General features: G+C 41.4%; 1 long non-coding RNA gene across 1 annotated transcript; it reads right to left on the bottom strand.

Annotated features, from left to right (window-relative positions):
- Positions 1–1,560: 1,560 nt before the first annotated feature.
- Positions 1,561–2,364, bottom strand: LOC149438302 (uncharacterized). Its single transcript, XR_016307932.1, has 2 exons — positions 2,298–2,364; positions 1,561–2,062 (listed from the first exon to the last, which is right to left on the bottom strand). It is a non-coding gene; the product is annotated as an uncharacterized LOC149438302 (long non-coding RNA).
- Between the last annotated feature and the right edge of the window lie 21,430 nt (positions 2,365–23,794).

Here is a 23,794-nt window from a genome sequence, read left to right as displayed (position 1 = left end):
AATTACTTGTCACATTTATTTGCCTTGTTTGGTATCATCTGGTAGATTATTTATTTTATTTATACACCATTATTTATTGATTTAGCTGAGTTCACTCATTCAGAGATATATTAATTTGAGGAGTGCTGCCTTTAGTTTTTTTGTTGTTATAAAAGGGCAATATATTGTGTTTTTGTGCATTAATATTAAAAAAGTGTATTTTTTCCAAAACATTTGCGTTGAAAAATCACTGCACAAATACTGTGTGGCATAAAAGATTTCAATACTCACCATTTTATTCTCTAGGGCCTCTGCTTTAAAAAATATATAATGTTTGGGGGTTCAAAGTAATTTTCTAGCAAAAAAACTGGTTATTCATGTAAACAAAAAGTATCGGAAAAGTCTTGTTCTTCAAGTGGTTAGAAGAGTGGGGGATGTGTGGCATAAGCTTCTAATGTTGGTCCTGAAATGCCAGGATAGTGGAAGCAACCCCCCAAATGACCCCTTTTTGGAAAGTAGACACTCCAAGGTATTTGTTAAGGGGCATCGTGAGTATTTTGAAGATCTTATTTGTTGCCACAAGTTTTTGGAAAATGAAGAAAGAAAACGAAAATGTATTTTTTTCTTTTTCAAAACCCTGTGACAAAATGATATCTGCAAAATACTCACAATGCCTCTTATCAGATTCCTTGGGGTGTCTACTTTCCAAAAAGGGGTCAATTATGGGGGAGGGGGTGTTTGTAGTAGCCTGGCATTTTAGGACCTCTGTGATAGGTAGTGAGGAAGTGACATGAGTAAATATGCCCTTTGAAAGCCTGGAGGTGGTCATTGGATTTTGGGGGCCTGTATGTGGCATGGCTGACAAAAAGTCTCTCACATGTGGTATCCCCATACTTGGGAGAAGTAGCAGAATTTTTTTTTTTGGGTGTTATTCCACATATACCCATGGCATGTGTGAGCAATATATCATTGTATGACAACATTGTATACAAAAAAAATTATCATTTCCCAAACATTTATGGCAAAAAATAAAACCTTCCATGGACTCAACATGCCTCTCAACAAATTCCTTTGGGTGTCTACTTTCTAAAAAGGGGTCATTTGAGGGTGGGGGGGGGGGGTTGCAAGTCCTGGCATTTTAGCACCTCAAGAAAAGGCAGTCAGAAAGTAAAAGATGACTAAATTCTAATATACTGTATATACAATAGTTTGTAGACACTATAATTTCACACAAACCAATTAATATACACATATTGGGATTTTTTTTTACCAAAGACATGTAACAGAATACATGTTGGCCTAAATGTATGAATACATTTTAGTTTATTGGATATTTTTTATAACAGAAAGTAGAAAAAAATTGTTTGTTTTTTCACAATTTTCTGGATTTTTTTATATCACAAAGTATAAAAAACCCAGTGGTGATCAAATACCACCAAAAGAAAGCTCTATTTGTGTGAAAAAAGGACATACATTTAATTTGGGTAATGTGTTGCATGACCTGTGCAATTACCTATTGAAACAGCACAGCTGCAAATAGAAAAGAAAATGACCTGGTTATGAAATCATACAAAGCTGAAGTGGTTAATGAATTGACTTTAATGATTTATCTTATGTTTTTTCTGGTGTTTACCTCACATTTGATATTTTACTTTGATGAATTGACTCATATTATCTCATGTGATATTTCCAAAACATGCATTCCATTGATGTGCATAGGTTCAAAAAGAGGAAGGAGGTTTTTGTATAGCTCTGTATCACTGTGTGAGAGGGAGCTCTATGTACTGCTGACAGTAATATTTTCCTTCTTCATCTTCAGTTACTCCCTGTATTGTCATTGTGAATTGAGTTCCTGATCCAGATCCACTGAACCTATCTGGAACCCCGGATGCTCGAGTACTGGTGTGATATAAGAGGAGTTTAGGAGGTTGTCCTGCTTTCTTTTGGTACCAGGCTATTAAGTGAGCGCTTGCTCCAGACCAATAAAGATTTTTACTGGATGTACATGTGATGGTGACTGTCTGTCCTGGGGACACAGAGATAGAATCTGGAGTCTGAGTCATCACAATCTCTCCACAGGATCCTGAGGATGGGAAGAGACATATTGACTATCAATAGAATTCACCATAGGATGCAACAAAATAGAGCAACAGTTTTCTGTACATATAATTTAAGCTGTATGTAAGGATCTCCCTATACAATAATTGCATGCCAAAACATTCCTAAGAAATCTGCTAGAATTATCTGATGATAATTAACTTTTCTGTTCCTAACTATTATATTACAGCTGATAACATAAACACAAAATATCCTCACACCTTGGATGTAGACATAAAAGACACAGAGTAGAGGCAGAGGAAGCATCTTCATGGGTCTGGTCTGTCACTCACACAGATCATTGACCTTCATGGTAAACTGTTTATATAACATGAAATCTATAGGGAAATAATCTCAGAGTCTCACTATGTAAAGCAGGAAATATTCAAATGTTACAGCATATTATATCTCAGTGCTCAGTAGAATGTGGAAAAGCAGCAGTGTGATGTCAGGGTAGATGCACCCAGCATATTGCATGCAGTTGTGCTTGCTATGTAAGATTTGCTGTAAAATATTTTCCACCTTCGAAGAGAATATAGAAAACCTGTACTTATCCCCCAACTACTTATCAGTATGGATTATTGATAATGAGAGTTTTAATTTCCCCATTACCTCTGAAAAAATCAGGAGATTTTACCAAAAAATGGCCATTTTGATGAAATACATGTTAATCCATGGGAAAGTCCAAGTAAAGGTGGAGCTTAGTGGTTTTAAGGGTGGAGTGAGAAATAAATGGCTTCGGAGAGTCCGGGAAGCTCCTTAGCCTATTCTTGTGCCAAAAAATCCCCTCATTAGTCTCAAAAATTAGCTTTTTTCAATAGACAATGAAAAACAAGTAAAGTCAAAAAGGTAAAGAAACAATACACGAATAACAATTAAATGCACAATAAACACAAACCCACAAATACAAATAAATCCTAGGGGTTTAGTTATCTATGATTTTGCCCAGTATTACCCAAAATGTTTTGGTGAACATTTACTCTGTGGGTTTTAGCTGCTAAAGGTAAATAGGGTTTTTCACTTTGCAAGGGAGTTTTGCCAATGGGCTCCCACTGCAGTCTCATAAAAAAAGAGAGAAGCAACGCCATCTAAGTGCAGCAATAAAAGCAAATATTTTCCTCAAAATTGGCAACTCACAATAGTAGTAATCATATGAGGGCTTGTCAAAGTGATGTCAACAGCTGTGCAACTCCTGGCAGGTCCCGCTGCAGACAGGTCTCCAATGCACTGTCCTTGGCTGTGCTGGTGGTTCCCAGTACTTCCTGATTGGTGTGGATCCACAAGGCAGTGTCCTGCTGCTGTCTCAGCCAATGAGGAGGAAGAGTCTCAAAACAGCAGAGGCTATCGAGAACGTCGCTGGATCGGGAGGGAGCTCAGGTAAGGATTGGGAAGGGGGGGCTGGGGGCAATGCTACACACAGAAGGTTTTCATGCGGTCATGCAACACTGAACCCATATGAAATTTACATGCTTTTTCTTCCATGATTTGAACTTTCTTTTGGCTGTATTTGATCAACTGTACGGTTTTATTTTTTGCGCTATAAAAAAAAAAGACCGACAATTTTGAGAAAAAAACAATATTTTTTACTTTATGCTATTAAACATGTCAACAAATTAAAAAAATCTAATTTCTTCATTAATTTTCGCCAAAATGTATTCTGCTACATGTCTAAAGAATATCCCAATACGTGTAAATTAATCGGTTTACGTGAAAGTTATAGCATTTACAAATGGTGGCATATATACTGGGATTGTTTTTTTTTTAATTTTTACTAGTAATGGCGGCGATCAGCGACTTTTAGCAGGACTGCGGGACTGCGGTGGGCATTCTAATACTGGGGGGGAACTGACTCGGTGTCACTGACATCCCCAGCGACACCAATACAGTGATCAGTGCTAAAAAAGAAAAAAAGACTGAATGAGGAAAGAACAAAGAGAGGGCGCACAGGCCTAGTGCATTACCATAAAAAATGTTTAATAAGAAATAAAATAGGTGTTGTACTCACAAACGACAATAAAGTCAAGGCACATCATAAAAGAACAGCTGGGTCAACACCTCGGCTCTGAGGAAGAGGAAAGTCCTCGAAACGCATCAGCCTATTGGATGTCTACATTCCCGTTACGGACTGTTACTCAGCGCGGTGTTGACCCAGCTGTTCTTTTATGATGTGCCTTGACTTTATTGTCATTTGTGAGTACAACACCTATTTTATTTATTAAACATTTTTTATGGTAATGCACTAGGCCTGTGCGCCCCCTCTTTGTTCTTTCCTCATTCAGTATATTTGGATTCCCCCGGTCTGTTGAGGGCAACAAGGTGTGCATGTTCCAGAACATTCTTAATGTGGTTGCAGCCTGCATCGAGTCCATCCCCAAGCGCAGGAGCATTTGTGTTTGCTAAAAAAAAAAAAGCACTGACTGTACTAATGGCACAGGGCAGGGTTAACATGAGGGGCAATCAAAGGGTTAACTGTGTGCTGTGAGTGTTTTACTGGGGGCTGTGTGTTGGTGCTTCACTGTAAGCACACTGCTCTAGATACAGAGTAGTGTGCCTGAGCCGACAGGAAGGAGGACTGTTAGTAAACAAAGCAGCCCTCTTCCCCATCGGAAATCCACTGTAATCACCGGGCGCCAACGGGTAACCACCAGCTGGGACCCGGTGATTTCCAGCCGCGAATGGCGGCGCAGGTAGGGCGCGCGTTCCCCCAGTAAATACAAAATCACGTATATATACGTGATTTTGCGCACCCCTGCCGCCCTGTAGCAGTATTTCTGCTATAGGGCTGCAGAAAAGTGGTTAATTAACTAATAATATTTAAACTTTTTTTGTTTTTGTTTGTTTTGTTTGTTAATATTTTTACAGCTTTAACACATATTTACAAACTTCACATTTAAAAAAGCACATCATTTTGGTGTCACTTTAAACAGGACAAATTACAAAATAAAATGTGCACTTTTTTATGTGCAGTAGCACTATTTATTTTTAAATTAACACTCCTCAAAAAAAAAAAAAAAAAGGAAAAGCGCACTTTGTTACGCAATGTTACATTTAATTGCCTAAGGATTGCAAAAAAAAATTGACGCAAGACAATATTCACTAAAAGAAAGCCTTGTTTGTCCTTAAAAAAATATATGTATTACAAAAAATATAAGTAATGACAAAGTAATCGCTGAATAAAAAAGCCCATAACAGAAATGTAAGAATTGCTCTGGTCTGTAGGGGGTGAATAGGTGTGAGAGGTGAGGTGGTTATGCTGGTCATACACTGATGGATATTTGGCTGATTAAGTAAGGACTGGATGAATTTCGATCAGTGTGTGGTTATCCCCTGCTCAACAGAAGTTGATTATTTGATCAACTTCTGTCATAGACGCATTCTAGAAACTGTTTGTCAGTTACCGGTGGCACTCCATCAGCTGCAGACGCTGTTTAGTGTATTCTGACAGCACTGAGTCCTGCTGTCAGAATACAACCTTCTGTTGGGGAGTTTCATTCATCCACCTTATTTGTGCGGAACAAGGAATCCCTTCTTTTTTTATTGTTTCACCCGCTTGCTGCAAAAATTGACTCATCTACTGCCACTTTAAGATTAAAAAAATTGGCTTCAGGCAAAGACCTTATACACAATGGTTTTCTTATCCTTTACTGAAGGTATGCAGTAAGGAAAGATACAAAGAAATACACTATATTGCCAAGTATTGGTTGGCCTGCCTTTACATGCACATGAACTTTAATGGCCTCCCAGTCTTAATCCCAATGGTTCAATATTGAGTTGGCCCGCCCTTTGCAGCTATAACAGCTTCAACTCTTCTGGGGAGGCTGTCCACAAGGTTTAGGAGGGTGTCTATGGGAATGTTTGACCATTCTTCCAGAAGCGCATTTGTGAGGTCAGGCACTGATGTCGGACAAGAAGGCCTAGCTTGAAGTCTCCGCTCTAATTTAGTCAGGATGAGTTCAGGACTCTGTGCAGGCCAGTAAAGTTCCTTCACCCCAAACTCACTCATCCATGTCTTTATCAACCTTGCTTTGTGCACTGGTGTGCAGTCATGTTGGAACAGGAAGGGGCCATCCTCAAACTGTTCCCACAAAGTTGGAAGCATGAAATTGTCCAAAATGTCTTGATATGCTGACACCTTAAGAGTTCCCTTCACTGAAACTAAGGGGCCAAGCCCAACCCCCGAAAAACATCTCCACGTTTTAATCCCTCCTCCACCAAACCTTACACTTGGCACAATGCAGTCAGGCAAGTACCGTTCTCCTGGCAACCACCAAACCCAGACAAGTCCATCGGATTGCCAGACAGAGAAGCGTGATTGGTCACTCCAGAGAACATGTCTCCACTGCTCTAGAGTCCTTTTCTGGACAGTTAAACTCTGACAACCCCTGTGAGACTTATCAGACTACCACAAACGTGAACCCATCATGTGATCACCATTACTGTTGTGCCATGCAAAAACACATGTAATAGTCTGGTATCCAGGGGTTCTACAGGGTTTCATTGGTTTACTAAGCAGTGAAAGTCTTCTTCTGTGGTCCATTTATTTCAAATTGCTGGCTTTATAACTCGCTTAGTAAATTGGTCTGGGTTATACACAATGGAAAAGTTTGACACAGCAAGTTTCTGACACTCATCCCGGGTGACTATTCCTGGCAACTTCCCTGCTATTATCATAAAACTGTTAAGATTTGGACCAAGACTTTTTTTTAAATGTTTGTATCTTTTTAAATGTAACCCCCTTACCACATAGTAACACATATATGCGGCATCCAGGAGGTAGGCTTTAAACCTGGGCACCTCATAAATATGTTTTGTGTTTGTGTTGGCAGTGCACTAGATCACATGCTCTCAAAACAGAGACTAGGCTGTCGGTGACAGCCCCAGGTCTCCTACTAACAATTGGGTTCTGGGGGAACCAGATCCCAATCACGATTGCTGTGATAGCCTCCTCTGATTTATTATCAGATTGATCATTCAATCTGTAGCTCATCTATAAAGGGTCAGCATGGTGGTTGTTTGTCCTTCATGTTTCCCTCCTCGTTGGGCACCAAGCAAAGGTCACATGTGAGGCTAGCCCCATGGTGGGTTCTTCTGGGCTGCGCTAGGCACCATCATGTCTCTCTCTCTCTACTTTATACATATGGGGTACCTTTGCTTAGTGCAGTTTTCACTAATCCTGGGACAAGGCTGAGGCTGCCCCCAGGGGAAATTTGACCGTAAGGCAGGCCTGTACTCTTAGAGATGAACCTACGCCATGTACACTTGCACAACTATTACTTTCCAGTTAACTCTCAGGTCCCCGTATAAATTTTACATCGTTCCACTGTAGCTTACAATTAGGTGGGCCATGCCAAACACTGATCACAGCCACCTGTCCAGCGTTTCCCACTACCAGTCCCAGTAGCAGCATGATAGCCCGCTGTGCACATAACGCAAGCTTCAACTTGTGCTTGACTTCAGCTCTTGAACTTCTGTACCTCTGTACAGGATGGGGACCTCTGCAGTGCAGTTCTGCTCTGATAGCTGTGGGAGATGGAATGCAGTGTAGGGCGTGCCGACAACATCTCCTTCATGGCTAGAGGCAATTCCACCTATAACAGGTATACTCTTTGGACATGCTGCTCGCCAACTGTACCTTTATTGCACATGGCAATCACATGTGTAACATTCATTAAGGTGACACTTTAGTATATTAACTCTTCATACCCCATGTGCTAGTGACCCAAGCTGTAGACTAAGTGTGTAATTATCTCGATTACTTGCATTGCACCCCTTTGAGTATCTTCAAACCAGGCAAAAGGTGAAGTCTCATTGCTTTACTGAATAAAGTGCAAAAACAAAAAAGAGTTGAAAGCATACAATACATTCCAACAGAACAGTTAATTTCCTAAGTTGCTAGTCTGTAACCCTAACCAGGCTATGTGCTGTCCTGGAAGAGTCCATGTAGTTGTGAATCCCACAGAGGCAAGTTCCAGAAGCTGGACTGTTCAATGTGAACCCCAAGTCTTTAAGATGTAAAAGATTCAGGGTTCTGGGGAGAAGGCCAAGGCTGGGAAAGTGAACCACCTCTTTTCACAGCAGATCCTCCAATCTCTACGACCAAGGCTAAGGGCACAGGCCCCAGACCTGGCCCACTGCGCCAATTTATATTCACAGGTGCAGTGGGTCGGACTCAACAATCCTGCCAAAGGGCAGAACCGTGAGAACATTAGCCACTACCCTCTCATCTAGGACAGCACCTACCTAACTAATTGCAACCTGCCCACACACCCCTGTATTGTTTTTCCTTGGTGAAGAGGAGAAACAACACACCTTCCCTCTAGAGCAGCAATGGGCAAACTACGGCCCGCGGGCCGTATACGGCCCGGCGGACCTTTTAATCCGGCCCGCGGAGCGTGGCAAACATTGGCTGTCAGAATGTGTGTAGGCGGGGCAGCGTGAGGAATGTGAGGGGAGCTAGGCTCCTCTCACAGTCCGTCCTGAAGACCGGAACACGGCGAGAGGAACGCGCGGAGCAAAGGTAAGTGAATTGACACAGGGGGGACTTGGCTTACTACTTGGGGGGGAATAGTACTGTGGGGGATGAAATACTATATGAGGGATGAATTAATATGGGGGATGAATTAATATGGGGGATGAATTACTATAGGGGGGATGAATTACTATATGGGGGATGAATTACTATGGGGGATGAATTACTATATGGGGGATGAATTACTATGGGGGATGAATTACTATATGGGGGATGAATTACTATGGGGGATGAATTACTATATGGGGGATGAATTACTATGGGGGATGAATTACTATGGGGGATGAATTACTATATGGGGGATGAATTACTATGGGGGATGAATTACTATATGGGGGATGAATTACTATATGGGGGATGAATTACTATATGGGGGATGAATTACTGTATGGGGGATTAATTACTATGCTTACTATGGGGGAATATTACTATACTTACTATGGATGACACATACACATCATTCATCTACTCTTGGTCCGGCCCCTGGGTCCAATATATGAACCCATTGCGGCCCTCAAGTCAAAAAGTTTGCCCACCCCTGCTCTACAGAGTAGGAGAAGATACATAGTGGGATATTTACTAAAACTGGAGCATTTAGAATCTTGTGCAGCTGTGCATGGTAGCCAATCAGCTTTTAACTTCAGTTTGTTCAATTAAGCTTTGACAATAAAACCTGAAAGCCTATTGTCTTCTATGCAGATCTGCACCAGATTTTGCACCATGCAGTTTTAGTAAATAACCCCCAGTGTGTTTTGGGAGGACAAATACAAAAAAAACAAAACAAGCACTATTCTATATCTCTAATGTCATAAAATCACACAGGTAAAATTAACCAGTTGAGTTCCGTAAAGGATTTTACCCACTTCATGACCAAGCCATTTTTTGATGTTCAGTACTGTGCTATTTTAACTGGCAATTATGTGGTCATGCAACACTGTATCCAAATTAAATTTATATTATTTTTTCACACAAATTGTGCTTTCTTTTGATGTTATTTGGTCATTTGTTTTATTTTTTATTATATAAACAAAAAAAGACTAAAAAGTAAAAAAAAAACATATTTTCTACTTTCTGCTGTAAAATTATACAAATTAAACAATCAAATGTAATCATACATTTAGGCCAAAATGTATTCTGCTACATGTCTTTGGAAAAAACATTCCAATAAGTGTGCTGTTTGTGTGAAAGGTATAGCACCTACAAACTATGGTATATATAATTGAAAACTGATTAATCCTGATATTGCCATCTCATTTCTTGAGGTCCTAAAACGCCAATTACCATGCAAATTACCCTTTTTTAGAAAGTAGAGAATCTGAGGTATTTAGTAAGAGGCATGACGAGTTTTGTTTAACTTATTTTATTTTATCATCATTTTTGTTCCATTTTTTTTTTGAAAATTAACCTCCCTAGCAGCCTGATTATGTCCATATTTCTGTACTTAAAGCGGTACAGCGGTTTTTTGCATGGAAATATGTATTTTTTTTATTGTAGGCCTGTAATTTTTTAGGAATAATTCACTGAAATCTGTCCAAACAAGAGTCTAGTAAACATCCCAGTTATGATAAAACTTGAAACACTAAATCATAAATTATAATTTAATAAATAATCATAAAAAATAATAATATAATAATAATAAATTTAATTCAATAATATAATCAAACCAAAAACACTGAAATTTGAAATATAGAGCCAAGTTCACACATCGCTGAGCAAAGTCGCAGAATCGTTTTCAGTGTCTGATGACGAATTTCCCCACAAATTATTATCACTCAATTCTGCAAGTAGTTCTAAATTACTATCGCTGTTCTCTAGCTGATCTAAAATCGCTTTTGACCTAAAGGGACGCTTTTTGGACGCCATGGACGTTTCTCAGTTTCCAGGCAGAAAGAACAGTAAAAATGCAGGAAGAGCGCAGGACAAAGCAGTCGGGACAAAATGTATGTGAAATGGTTTGATACATTAATGTTATACTATGTGATTTTAGTGAATGTCACTTTTTGTCATTTTCAAATTTCCCGCTGTTCCGTCCCCCGTTTGTCCCAACACTCGCAGGGAACGGAAACCAGATGACAGATGCCGGCATCCGTGGGATTACATTGCCGGGGGACATCGCAGGAACGCAGGACAAGGTAAGTGATCGAGGGATCTCGGAGCAGCGCCGCATGGTAGACCTGAGTGTAGCTCGGGGTTACCGCTTGTGGTACTGAAACTTTACCCCGAGCTACACTCGGGAATACTGTCAGGGGGGTTAAGCCATTAAATTTTTTTTCCCCTTATTTTACATACTGCCACTAGTGCAGTACAGCATCATCATATGATTGGTGTGGCGGTGATCAGGGACACCGACTGATAACAGTATGTAAACAAAATAGAAAAATTTACTTTTTTACGCAATGTTTTAACTTTTTAGTTTTATAACTTTTTTTTGTTTTACAGTGTCACTGTGCTACTCTAGAAAGCTAGGGAGGGGGGCGTGATAAGGTTTTTTTTTTTTTTACATTGTTATTTCTAATACAGTGAAGATCACTGTATAAGCAATAGATTTAGATGTTATCGTTCATGACCAGCTTACTTTTGATTCTGATCTGTGATTGTCTAAGCTACTTGGTACAAGTAGCCAGGTACCATGTGATTGCTGTAGGCCAATCACAGATCACAACAGTAAGCAAGCTATTCATGAATGAAAAGCCATTCATGACAGGTAGTTTATATTGTTAATACAAAAGGAATAACAGGCGCATGGTGTGGCAGTCCATGTATATTTGATGAGTTCCAAATGGGCAGGGGTAAAGGTAGTCCAGTAGGCACTAAGGGCAAGCTGCATAGGAGCGAAGCATAACTCTGCAGAAGGGAAACAAAGAAACACAGCACCTCTAAGTGTGTATTGGTAAGGTATTTAATAAAAAGATAAGTCGTAACTCACATCTTAGAGTTTAAAAAAGGCTCATGGGTAAGAGGGTGAGACGTCTGTAGTCAGATGTTGTTGTGTGACTGATCCAGAGATGAGATCGAATGAGTCCGCCAGCAGGTGGTGCTGTGCATGTGCAACATGGATGGTGAGCCTGGTGGAATCTCCAAGGTGTCTGCCAGAAGATGGTGCTGTGCATATGCAGCATAGATGGTGAAGCCTGGCAGAGTCTCCAAGATGTCCGGGATCAGCACATGTGGCGTCTGACGTCATCAAAAAGTGACACGTTTCTGAGCATGTGTATACATGCAAGTACATGTAAGTATACATGGGGAGGCAGTCTCATCTCTGGGGTGCTCCCAAGGAGATCCAAAACTGAGCTCATAATATTTCCTGCCGCACGTGCCTCTTTCCCTGATTTCTCAGTCAGGATCAATAGCACCACTATCAACCCATCCCCACAAAGCTCCTAATTCACTCCCTGGTTATCTCTCACCTCGACTACTCCAACTCCCTCCTCATTGGCTTACCTTTACATATGCTATCCCCCCCTTCAGTCCATCATGTATACTGCTGCCAGGCTCATCCACCTTACCAACAGTTCAGTGTCTGCTACCCCTCTCTGCCAATCCCTCCACTGGCTTACACTCACTCAACGAATAAAATTCAAAATACTAACAACTTACAAAGCCATTCACAACTCTGCCCCCCAGCTACATCACCAACCAGGTCTGAAAATATCTACTAAACCACTCTCTTCGATCCTCCCAAGACCTTCTGCTCTCTAGTTCTCGTGTCACCTCCTCCCATGCTCGCTTCCAGGACTTCTCTTGAGCTTCTCCCATCCTATGGAACTCTCTACCCCATTCTGTGCTATCTCCTAATCTATCCACCTGAATTTTTTTCTCTTTAAAGAAGCCTATCCTGCTTCTAACTAGTAAACTGCCTTTTATTTCCTCCATTAGCTCATCCCCCACAGCTATTACTGTCAGCACCTGTGGTAGTGAGCCCTTGTAGATAGTCAACTTGTGGTTCCCCAGGGCATGGAGTCTAAGCCCCAACCAGCTTCTTCCCCAGAGTCCCTGATGGTGGAGATGGACTTGCAGCAAGCTAGGACCAGGTCGCGGCCCCCGGGTACGCCCAGCTGAGGATGAGGAGACCGCTTGTGGGAGCAGAATACAATGGGAGGACACAAACAGAAATTCGATAGACTAGCCGAGGTCAGAAAACAAGCACAGTCAGAGAACAAAGCCGGGGTCGGTACTACAAGTAGTCAATGCAGGATTCAGGAGATAGCAACACACAGGAGCTCAGACAACCAGGAAGTTGCTCAGGCAAAGTGGCCTAGACTGAGCATGTCTTATATAGGCAGGCAAACAAAGAGGTGGGCCAGGAAGTGATAGAAGGGAAGGAAATAAAACCCAGAGAACAGCAGACGACATCCATAGGTGAGCACAGACAAACACACGTGTGAAAGGGATCAGGAACAGCACTGCAGCAAGGAGGTAAATGTGGTGATGTGATAATTTCTTTGTCCATTTTCCAGTGTATATTTATGCAGTGTTTATTTTGCCCTTTTCCAATATGGCTGCTATGCTCTTTGGGCACTGAGGATGAAGTCATCAGAGAGAGCCTCCCTTCATTGAGACATGCAAAAAGAAGACTGTTAATGCTTTAATGTCTCTGTTTGAAAGATACTTTATGTTGGATGGTTCACTGAATGTGATTTCTTCAATACATGGAACTTCATATACAATGCTGTGTGGATTACTGTCTATGTGAATGATACATTTCTCAGTTGGGATTTCACTTGTTATCTGTAAGCCGTGTAGCGGGGTGGGCTCCCCAGGATACAGTGAAGTCACAAACAAGGAAAGCAACCCCAACACCAGCTTTTGTCACAACAGAATTTTACTTAGATGTGGCAAATAAACAAAACCCCAAATGTTGGAATATACAATAAATTTACATACACTCAGCCCAGAGGCTGAGACCCTTGTGCTGCACAGCACGGCGCCTTCTGATGGATGAAGGTAGAATGTTTAGTAATTTACCTACTGGTGGGCACTAATAAGATGCCACACCTTACCTGTTATTACCCTAAAAGAGCAGGAATCAGTGTATGGGTGTATGGTATGGGCTAGCCTGCGGTGTAGCACAACAGCTTACAATCTTACACAAATCTACAGTATTCTCCCTCCCATAGCTGCTCCTGTAGCACGTGCCTGAGTATTCCTTATTATTATTATTATACAGTATTTATAAAGCGCCAACAGTTTGCTCAGCGATGTACATTACAAAGGGAGACAGAACATGTGACAGAGCAATAACAATACAGTGCAAAACATGAGGGGTTCGAGGGCCCTGCTCTTTCGAGCTTACAATCTAGGAGGGAGGGGATAGTAGCACAAGAGGAGATAGCTGTGGGGGATGAAGTGGTAGGAAGAGTGGAGGAGATCGGCAAGTTAGCAGGGGGTGGGGTACGCTTCCCTGAATAGGTGGGTTTTCAGGGTGCGCCTAAAGGAGAGGAGAGTAGGTGATAGTCTGATGGGTTGGGGCAGGGAGTTCCAGAGGGTGGTGACACCCTGGAGAAGTCCTGGAGGCGGGCATGGGAGGAGGAGACTAGGGAACTAGAGAGAATGAGGTTTTGTGAGGATCGGAGTGTGCGTGTTGGGTGGTACTTGGTGACGTAGTTCGGGGCAGTATGGTGGACAGCTTTGCACGTCAGTGTTAGGATTTTGAATTTGATCCGTTGTGCAATCGGAAGCCAGTGGAGGGAGTGGCAGAGGGGGGTGGCGGAAACGGAGCAGTTGGTAAGGTGAATGAGTCTGGCAGCCGTATTCAGGAACGACTGTAGCGGGGATAGCCTGCGGCGAGGCATGCCAGTGAGGAGGCAGTTGTAGTAATCGAGTCGTGATATGATGAGGGAGTGGATGAGCTGTTTAGTGGTTTCTGGGGTTAGGAACGAGCGGATTTTGGCGATGTTGCGGAGGTGGAGTCTGCATGAGTTAGTTAATGATTGGACTTGGGGCTGGAAGGATAGGTTGGAGTCCAGAAAGACACCAAGTACTCTGGCCTGCAGGACGGGTTGGAGAAGTCAGTGGGGGGTGGTGTGCGGGTTGGGGGAAAGACAAGAACATCGGTTTTGGAGAGGTTGAGTTTAAGGAAGTGGAGCGACATCCAGTCTGATATATCGCTCAGTAGGTTTGTGATTCGGGCGGAGACTGAGGTGGGGGGTTGAGAGATAGATTTGTGTGTCGTCGGCATAGAGGTGGTAGTTGAAGCCGTGAGAGTGTATGAGTTGGCCAAGGGAGGAAGTGTAGATGGAGAAGAGAAGGGGGCCTAGGACGGAGCCTTGAGGGACCCCAACAGAGAGGGGGAGTGAGGGGGAGGTGGTAGCATTATAGGTAATGCTGAAAGAGCGTTGTGACAGGTAGGATGAGAGCCAGGAGAGAGAATGGAATCTCTGAGGCTGAGGGAGTGTAGTTTATTGAGGAGGAGGGGGTGGTCGACTGTGTCAAAGGCTGCGGAGAGGTCGAGGAGTAGGAGCACTGAGTAGTGGCCATTAGCTTTGGCGGTTAGCAAGTCGTTGGAGAGTTTGAGTAAGGCAGTTTTGGTGGAGTGTAGGGTACGGATATTCCTTCTGAGCAAAACGCTAGTCTGGCTTGAGTTTGTAGGATTTTATCAGCTCTCCAATGTGAAATGTCACTTTAAGTTGTGGAGTCCTTCCAATGATCAGTAACAACACTTGTGGCCTGACACAAACAGAGACCCTAACTAACTATAGGCCTGTCTCAGTTCTATGGGTGCCAACACTGAAATGAGGTGCGTGCACGATCTTACCGACCCGGGTCTGCTTTACAGTCGCTGGTGACTCTGAACAGAACAATGTCTCTCCACTGAGCATGCAATATTATCAGCAATGTATGTTGCTTTGCTCCTCTGTCCTCATCAGCTTCCTGGCATCAAATCTTCCCCTCTTTGAACAGGATTAGCGTCTTGAACACCATCAGCTTCACTCAATGGGATTTCTGATTACGGAGGGCAGTCTCCACAGCTGGATGGCAACGGATTATCCGATCACTCAGCCTTCTTCTCTCTCTCTCCAGTATGGCTTTTCTTTCTCTTTCTGTTCACTCTCCTTGAGAAAACCGCACCCCTTATTGAATATAGAAATAGCTATGCAGTCTGAAGCCGTGTTAGAAACAGTGACATCTTGTGACCAAACTACATAACGTCAGTCAGGACGTTCTCTAATTTACTACACACAGTATTCAAACAATGAGAGCTGTTTCCCCATCTCACATATCCACAAGCCCCAATTGAGTGGAGGCACTAGAGCTTGTTAGAGATCTTGTCCTGATCACACGGATTTTAAAGACTCTGCTCCTAATTACTATACACGTGGCGCCATCATACCCCAGCAGCCGTAAAGAGTGTAAAAAGTATGCTACATAAGAATACACAAACAAGAAACTGCAGGCTAACTTGTGACAATTACCCTTTGTATCATTCAACCCTTCCTCCTAGATTGTAAGCTCTAACGAACAGGGCCCTCTGTTTCCTCTTGTACTAAATTATATTGTAACTGTAATGTCTACCTTCATTTTGTAAAGCGCTGCGCAAACTGTTGGCGCTATATAAATCCTGTATAATAATAGTGGAGGAAAGGGAAGATAGCTAAAGAATGTGTGCAGGTGCTCTGCACTGAAATGACTGCTACAGAATGTCGTCCTTGTAAATTGCGCTGTGCCCTGAAGATTCTGATAGTAAGTCAAATGTGATATGTCGCGGGAATTTATGTGAAGATGTGAATTTGCAAGTGCTGTAAATGCTTTGATGTGTAGATATTCCTTTATTCTGAATATTAGGCCTCTGGCGGGGGATGTCTTGGGTCTGCCTATGGTCAGAAGTCGTGTTTTCAATATGGTGGCTAGGAAGGCAGGGGATTAAGTTCTCTTTCCAAGAAGAAGTGGAGTGGGACTGTACAACTTGGGGCAAACATCTGCCCAATCCCAGGTCCCTTTACAAGGTGGCTTGCTCATTTTTTTAAAGTGTTTTACCTGTAATTTGAAACACAGATTTATTTACAGGGGTGGAACTTAGAGAAATAAACAAGAGGAAGGAGGTTTTTGTACGGCTCTGTAACACTGTGTGAGAGGGTACTCCCTATACTGCTGACAGTAATATCTTCCTTCATCATCTTCACTCGCTCTTTGTATTGTCATTGCGAATTGAGTTCCTGATCCAGATCCACTGAACCTATCTGGAACCCCGGATGCTCAAGTACTGGAGCGATACAAGAGTTGTTTAGGAGGCTGTCCTTCTATCTTTCTATATTTTGGTACCAGGCTATTAACTGAGTTTCTGTTCTAGAGTATACTTGTATGGCGAAGCTTTTTGCAGGCTCCTTTATATGAGAAAGACTTTTACTAGAAGTACATGTGATGGTGACTGTCTGTCCCGGGGACACAGAGATAGAATCCGGAGTCTGAGTCATCACAATCTGTCCACAGAATCCTGAGGATGGGAAGAGACATATTGATTATCAATAGATTTCATCATAAGCAGTAACATCATATAGCTAAAATTGTCTGTACATAAAATCTAAGCTCTATGTAAGGATCTAGGTTTTGTTCACAATTAACCAGAATGCCGAACAACATTCCCTATTCAATAACTGAATGCCCAAAAATGCTTAAGATTTTTAATTTTGTTTTAATATTTATTTTTAAATCAGCTAAGTTATCTGATAAAAATACACAATTAACTTTACTGTTCCTAAATATTATTTATATCTGACAAAAATAAACCCCAAATATCCCCATACCTTGGATGTAGACATAAAAGACACAGAGTAGATATGTCAGAGGAAGCATCTTGATGGGTCTGGTCTGTCACTCACACAGATCATTGACCTTCATGGTAAACTGTTTATATAACATGAAATCTATAGGGAAATAATTTCAGTCTCACTATGTAAAGCAGGAAATATTCAAATATTACAGTTTATGGGGAGTATTATACAGTGAGGAACAGAAATATTTGAACACCCTGCGATTTTGCAAGTTCCCCCACTTAGAAATCATGGAACAGTCTGAAATTCACATTGTAGGTGCATTCCCACTCTGAGAGACACAATTTTAAGAAAAATTCAGGAAATCACATTGTATGATTTTTAAAGAATTTATTTATCTTGCACTGCTGAACATAAGTATTTGAACACCTGAGAAAATCAGTGTTAATATTTGGTACAGAAGCCTTTGTTTGCAATTACAGAGGTCAAACGTTTCCTGTAGTTCCTGACCAGGTTTGCACTGCAACAGTGATTTTGGCCCACTCCCACTCCTCCACACAGATGTCCTCTAGATCTGTCAGGTTTTGGGGCTGTCGCTGAGCAACACGGAGTATCAGCTCCCTCCAAAGATGTTCTATTGGATTTAGGTCTGGAGACTGGCTAGGCCACTCCAGAACCTTGATATGCTTCTTACGGAGCCACTCCTTGGTTATCCTGGCTGTGTGCTTCGGGTCGTTGTCATGTTGGAAGACCCAGCCACGACCCATCTTCAATGCTCTGACTGAGGGAAGGAGGTTGTTGCTCAAAATCTCACAATAAATGGCCCCATTCATCCTCTCCTTAATACAGTGCAGTTGTCCTGTCCCCTTAGCAGAAAAGCACCCCCAAAGCATGATGCTACCACCCCCATGTTTCACAGTAAGGATGGTGTTCTTGGGATGCAACTCATCCTTCTTTTTCCTCAAAACATGATGAATGAAGTTTACACCAAAAAGTTCTACATTGGTTTCATCTGACCACATGACTTTCTCACATGCCTTCTCTGGATCATCCAGATGGTCACTGGCAAACTTCAAACGGGCCTTGACATGTGATGACTTGAGCAGGGGAACCTTCCATGCAGTTCTGGGCTGATTCCTCACTTTTCTTATCATCAGTGATACCCCACGAGGTGAGATCATGCATGGAGCCCCAGACCGAGGGAGACTGACAGTCATCTTTAGCCTCTTCCATTTTCTAACAATTGCTCCAACAGTTGATCTATTTTCACCAAGCTGCTTGGCAATTGCCCCGTAGCCCTTTCCAGCCTTGTGGAGGTCCACAATTTTGTCTCTGGTGTCTTTTGACAGCTCTTTGGTCTTGCCCATGGTAGTAGTTGGCGTCTGACTGACTGTGGGGTGGACAGGTGTCTTTAAAGAGCTCAGACAGGTGCTACTAAGTTAGATTAATGAGTGGAGTAGAGGTGGACTTTTTAAAGGCACAGTAACAGGTCTTTGAGAGCCAAAATTCTTGCTGTTTTTTAGGTGTTCAAATACTTATGTTCAGCAGTGCAAGACAAATAAATTCTTTAAAAATCATAGAATGTGATTTCCTGAATTTTTTTTAATTCTGTCTCTCATAGTGGGAATGCATCTACAATGTGAATTTCAGACCCCTCCATGATTTCTAAGTGGGAGAACTTGCAAAATCGCAGGGTGTTCAAATACTTCTGTTCTTCACTGTATATATAGGAAAGAAGAGCTATACCATAGTAGAGAAGATAAAATGGAGAAATTAATAAAAATGTGGGAAAGGTGGTGTAAATTTAGGACTACATGGAGATTTGCGGAATTGATGGAGTAGAGGGAAAAGGTAACGAGAAGAGGGAGGAATGGGGTGAAAAGAGGTTCTATTAAGTGGTGAAGATGGAGCATTAGTGAAATAAGAAGAGAATGGAAAAGGAGAGTATATGAGGTGGGGAGGGGGGATTGGGAGGGAAACGTAAATTAAATTTATAATGAATATTAGATGATTTGTATTAGTGTTGAGTTGGATTTTGTAAAATGTAATTAATAAAAATATAATAAAAATAATTTAAAAAATACAGATAAATTCAGGTACCGTACTTAATTTGTTTTATGTAAGTAAACATTTAATTAATTTTAATCAGCACTGGACCAAAGTAAACTGGATTGAACTTTGTATTTCAGTTTGCCTGGAGTTCAACTTTCTGTCAGTTGCAGTTTCCTACGTATACCTAGCACACAACTGACTCCATTCACTTTCTGGTTTTGTTTTCAGCTCAGACACTCTATATATCAAGTAAGAGAGGAAGATGGTTTTTGTACAGATGTGTATCACTGTGTGACTGGCCACTTTCGGTGTTGCATACAGTAATAAGATCCCTCATCTTCCTCTTTCGCTCCATTGATTGTTAGATGATAATTTGTTCCAGATCCCGATCCAACAAACCTCTCTGGGACCCCAGTATATCTTTCTGTTGCTTTCTGGACAAGAAGACTTATAGGTTTTCCCTGCTTTTGTTGGTACCAGCTTAAAGTAATATATTTAGCATTAGTGTGGTAAAGATCTTCACTGGACGTACATGGGATGGTAATTGTGTCTCCCGGGGATTTCACAATGGATTCCAGAGACTGAGTCATCATAATCTGACCACAAGAATCTGAAGAAACACAATGGGGGGCAATTAACATTCCTAGTCTGAATGAATCTAAATGTTCAACATAAAAATAAAAAGGGATCAGTAGTCACAAGTAAATTAAAATAGAGCTTTGTTATTATATTTGTTTTCAAAAACAGGTGTTCCGGTGATATAGTCATTAATGATCACTGACTCCACTTATTGACAATTTCTGAATACACCCCGTGGAGGAGTTATACACTTCTATTTATCTATATTTAGCAGGAAAATACATTAGGCAAACACCATTGTAACCAGGGGCGGACTGACAACTCATGGGGCCCGCAGGCAATAGGGGATCATGGGGCCCCTGTGTCCTTGCCCAAACTCAAAAAAGCCTATGAAAAAGGTACCAGGGGCATCTCATGGGGCCCCCGACTGACCCTGGGCCCTCGGGCAGTGCCCAAGTTTCCAAATGGTCAGCCCGCCCCTGATTGTAACCCACCTTGTCTAAAGTAAAACATTCACTAAATGTTACTGGTCTGCTAAAGCTGATTTAATGCTTTTCAATCTGGGTACTATTGCCACCTTGAGTTCTCATGCCTAAATAATATATATCATTTGTAAAAGTAAATGAACAGGTGTAATACAATACTGTACCTTGTATATAAAGGAAAAAGACACAGAGCAGATATGTCACCAGAATCATCTTGATGTCTCTGAACTGTCACATACACAGATCAATGGTCTCCAGCTCTTTATATCGCATAAAACCTCTAGGGAACTCACTTCAGGGATTCTCTATGTAAAACATCAGACATGCAAATATCACAGTCACAGGTCTTTCAGTTCTTTATTGGGCTTTATAATACCTGACCCACACACATGATAAACTGAATGCAATGTACTGAGCGAATGACACAATTTTTAAAATCTACACATATTTGGATATGAATCACAAGTTTGATTTTTGTGGTTTCTTTTTAATGTAGAGCTATGTGGCTGTGATCTGCCAAAACCTTGGTTTAATAAAACAACCTAACAATTACGCCTGTACTTTTTGGAAGACCTATAAGTGCCTACCATTTTAACTATTACATTGCTATATGTGTGTGGAGTACTGAGGCATTAAATTGGATTAACCACTTGCCTACTGGGCACTTATATCCCCTTCCTGCCCAGGCCAATGTTCAGCTTTCAGTGCTGTTGCACTTTCAATGACAATTGTGCGGTCATGCGACATTGTACCCATATGACATTTTTATCACTTTTTCACACAAATAGAGCTTTCTTTTGGTGGGATTTAATCACCACTGGGTGTTTTATTTTTTGCGCTATAAACAAAAAATGAGCAAATGGGCACTGATGAGGTGGCACGGATAGGCAGCACTGATGGGCACTGATAGGAGGCATTGATAGGTGGCACTGATGAGTTGGCACTGATGATGCTGCACTGATAGGTGGCACTTATGGGCAGCACTGATGTGCGGCACTGCTGGGCACTGAGGGGCATCACTGATGGGCATCACTGATAGGTGGCACTAATGGGCAGCACTGCTGGGCACAGGTGGGTGGCACTGATGAGCACAGATGGGTGGCACTGCAGGGCACAGGTGGGTAGCACTGATGGGCACAGGTGGGTGGCACTGATGGGTATAGGTGGACAGCATTGGTGGGCACAGGTGGGTGGCACAAGTGGGCAGTACTGCTGGGCACTGATCATCAGTGCCCTGATGATTAATGCCAATCACTTCTCTGACAATTTCCGGCTATCGGCAGTACTTTCCTCATGCTGTGACAGCGTGAGGAAAGTGCAGCCGATAACCGGCAACTCTATTTACCCGGTGATCTGCTGTGTCATTGGACACAGCTGATCACGTGATAAAAGGCCGCTGTGACTGGCCGTTTACCGTACCACATGATCAGCTGTGTCCGCTGATCAGGTGTGCGCCACGGGGGGGGGGGGGCGTTCTGGAATAACGTCCATGGACATCGTCCCAGAACTAGGCAACCGCGCTGTACCCGTCTTTTGGCTATAGCATGGTAGGGAAGAGGTTAAGTGCTGGTACAGCCATTTTGTATACATCGATTAGCCATCATTTATGAAGATTCTCCAAATATTGAGTAGGCTCCCCTTTTGCCGCCAGCACAGCCCTGACCCATCATGACATGGACTCCACTAGACCTCTGAAAGTATGCTGTGGTATCTGGCACCAAGCCATCAGTAGCAGATTCTTTAAGCCCTGTAGGTTGTGAGGTGGGGCCTCCATAGATTGTGCTTGTTTTTCCAGCACATCCCATAGATGCTCGATTGGATTGAGGTCTGGAGAATTTGGAGGCCAAGTCAACATCCCAAATTTATTGTTATGTTCCTCAAACCATTCTTGAACCATTTTGCAGTGTGGCAGGGTGTAATATCCTGCTGAGAAGCCACTGCCATCAGGAAATATCTTTTTCATGAAGGAGTGTACTTGGTCAGCAACATTGTTTAGGTAGGTGGTACATGTCAAGTAACATCCACATGAATGGCAGAACCCAAGGTTTCCAAGCAGAACATTGCCCAAAGCATCACACTTCTTCAACTGGCTTGCCATCTTACCATACTGCATCCTGGCAAACAAAACGCTGAATATACCCATATGGAAGAAAAATATATTTTAAATATAGTTTAAAAATATTCTTCCCAAATATTATGACATATATTTGAAATACTACAATTTTGGCCATATTCAATATATTTCAAAATATATTTCAATAAATATATATATACTGTTTGTTGAAATGTGATTTTATTACAAAATATATGGAAAAAATTAGAAAAATTACATTTCAAATATACTGTATGGTTTTAGAAATATATTTTTTTAAATATATTCTTCAGATTTTTTGTTAACATATAAAAAAGTAATTTTAACATATATTTTTACATATATTTGTAAATGCATACCAAAAATGTAGATTTGTATTTTTAAAGACATACAGTATATTTGAAAATGTATTTTTAAAAATATTTTTCATATATTTTGTAATAAAAACGCATTTCAACATACAATATATATATATATATATATTGAAATATATTTTGAAATATATAGAATATGGCCAAAATTGTAGTATTTCAAATATATGTCAATATATTTGGGAAGAATATTTTAAAAATATATTTCAAATATATTATTCTTCCATGTGGGTAGTGTAGTATGTTAAAAAAAAAAAAAAGAATGCACTCACATTAAAATGTGTCCTCCTGGGATACCGCAGTGTAAAACTCACTGACACAGTGATCTCCAGCGTATTTGGTTTCTGTTATCCCACTTGCAAAATGGCGGCACGTAGACTTTCTGCTTTGCGGCTTGACGTCATTGGCCCACCCTACGCGTTACGTCACAACACGTAACTTCATTAGGAGTACATAGAGTGGTACTGGTGGTGTAATGGTGTGGGGGATATTTTCTTGGCACTAGCAAGGTGTACCTAATAAAGTGGCTGGTGAGTGTACAGGTGAAACTCGAAAAATTAGAATATCGTGCAAAAGTTCATTTATTTCAGTAATGCAACTTAAAAGGTGAAACTAATATATGAGATAGACTCATTACATGCAAAGCAAGATAGTTCAAGCCGTGATTTGTCATAAGTGTGATGATTATGGCTTACAGCTCATGAAAACCCCAAATCCACAATCTCAGAAAATTTGAATATTACATGCAATCAATAAAACAAGGATTGTACATAGAACAATATCGGACCTCTGAGTATAAGCATGCATATTATTATTATTAATATACAGTATTTATATAGTGCCAAAGGGTATGCTTAGCGCTGTAATGTAGCAAGGGGGACAGAACATGAGACAAGACAGTA

The sequence above is a fragment of the Staurois parvus genome, unplaced genomic scaffold (assembly GCF_062004578.1).
Source record: "Staurois parvus isolate SC_StPar_1 unplaced genomic scaffold, SC_StPar_1.0 ptg001195l, whole genome shotgun sequence".
Classification (NCBI taxonomy): domain Eukaryota; kingdom Metazoa; phylum Chordata; class Amphibia; order Anura; family Ranidae; genus Staurois; species Staurois parvus.
The sequence above is the reverse complement of the archived record's forward strand: the minus strand, read 5'-3'. Positions and strand labels throughout refer to the sequence as shown.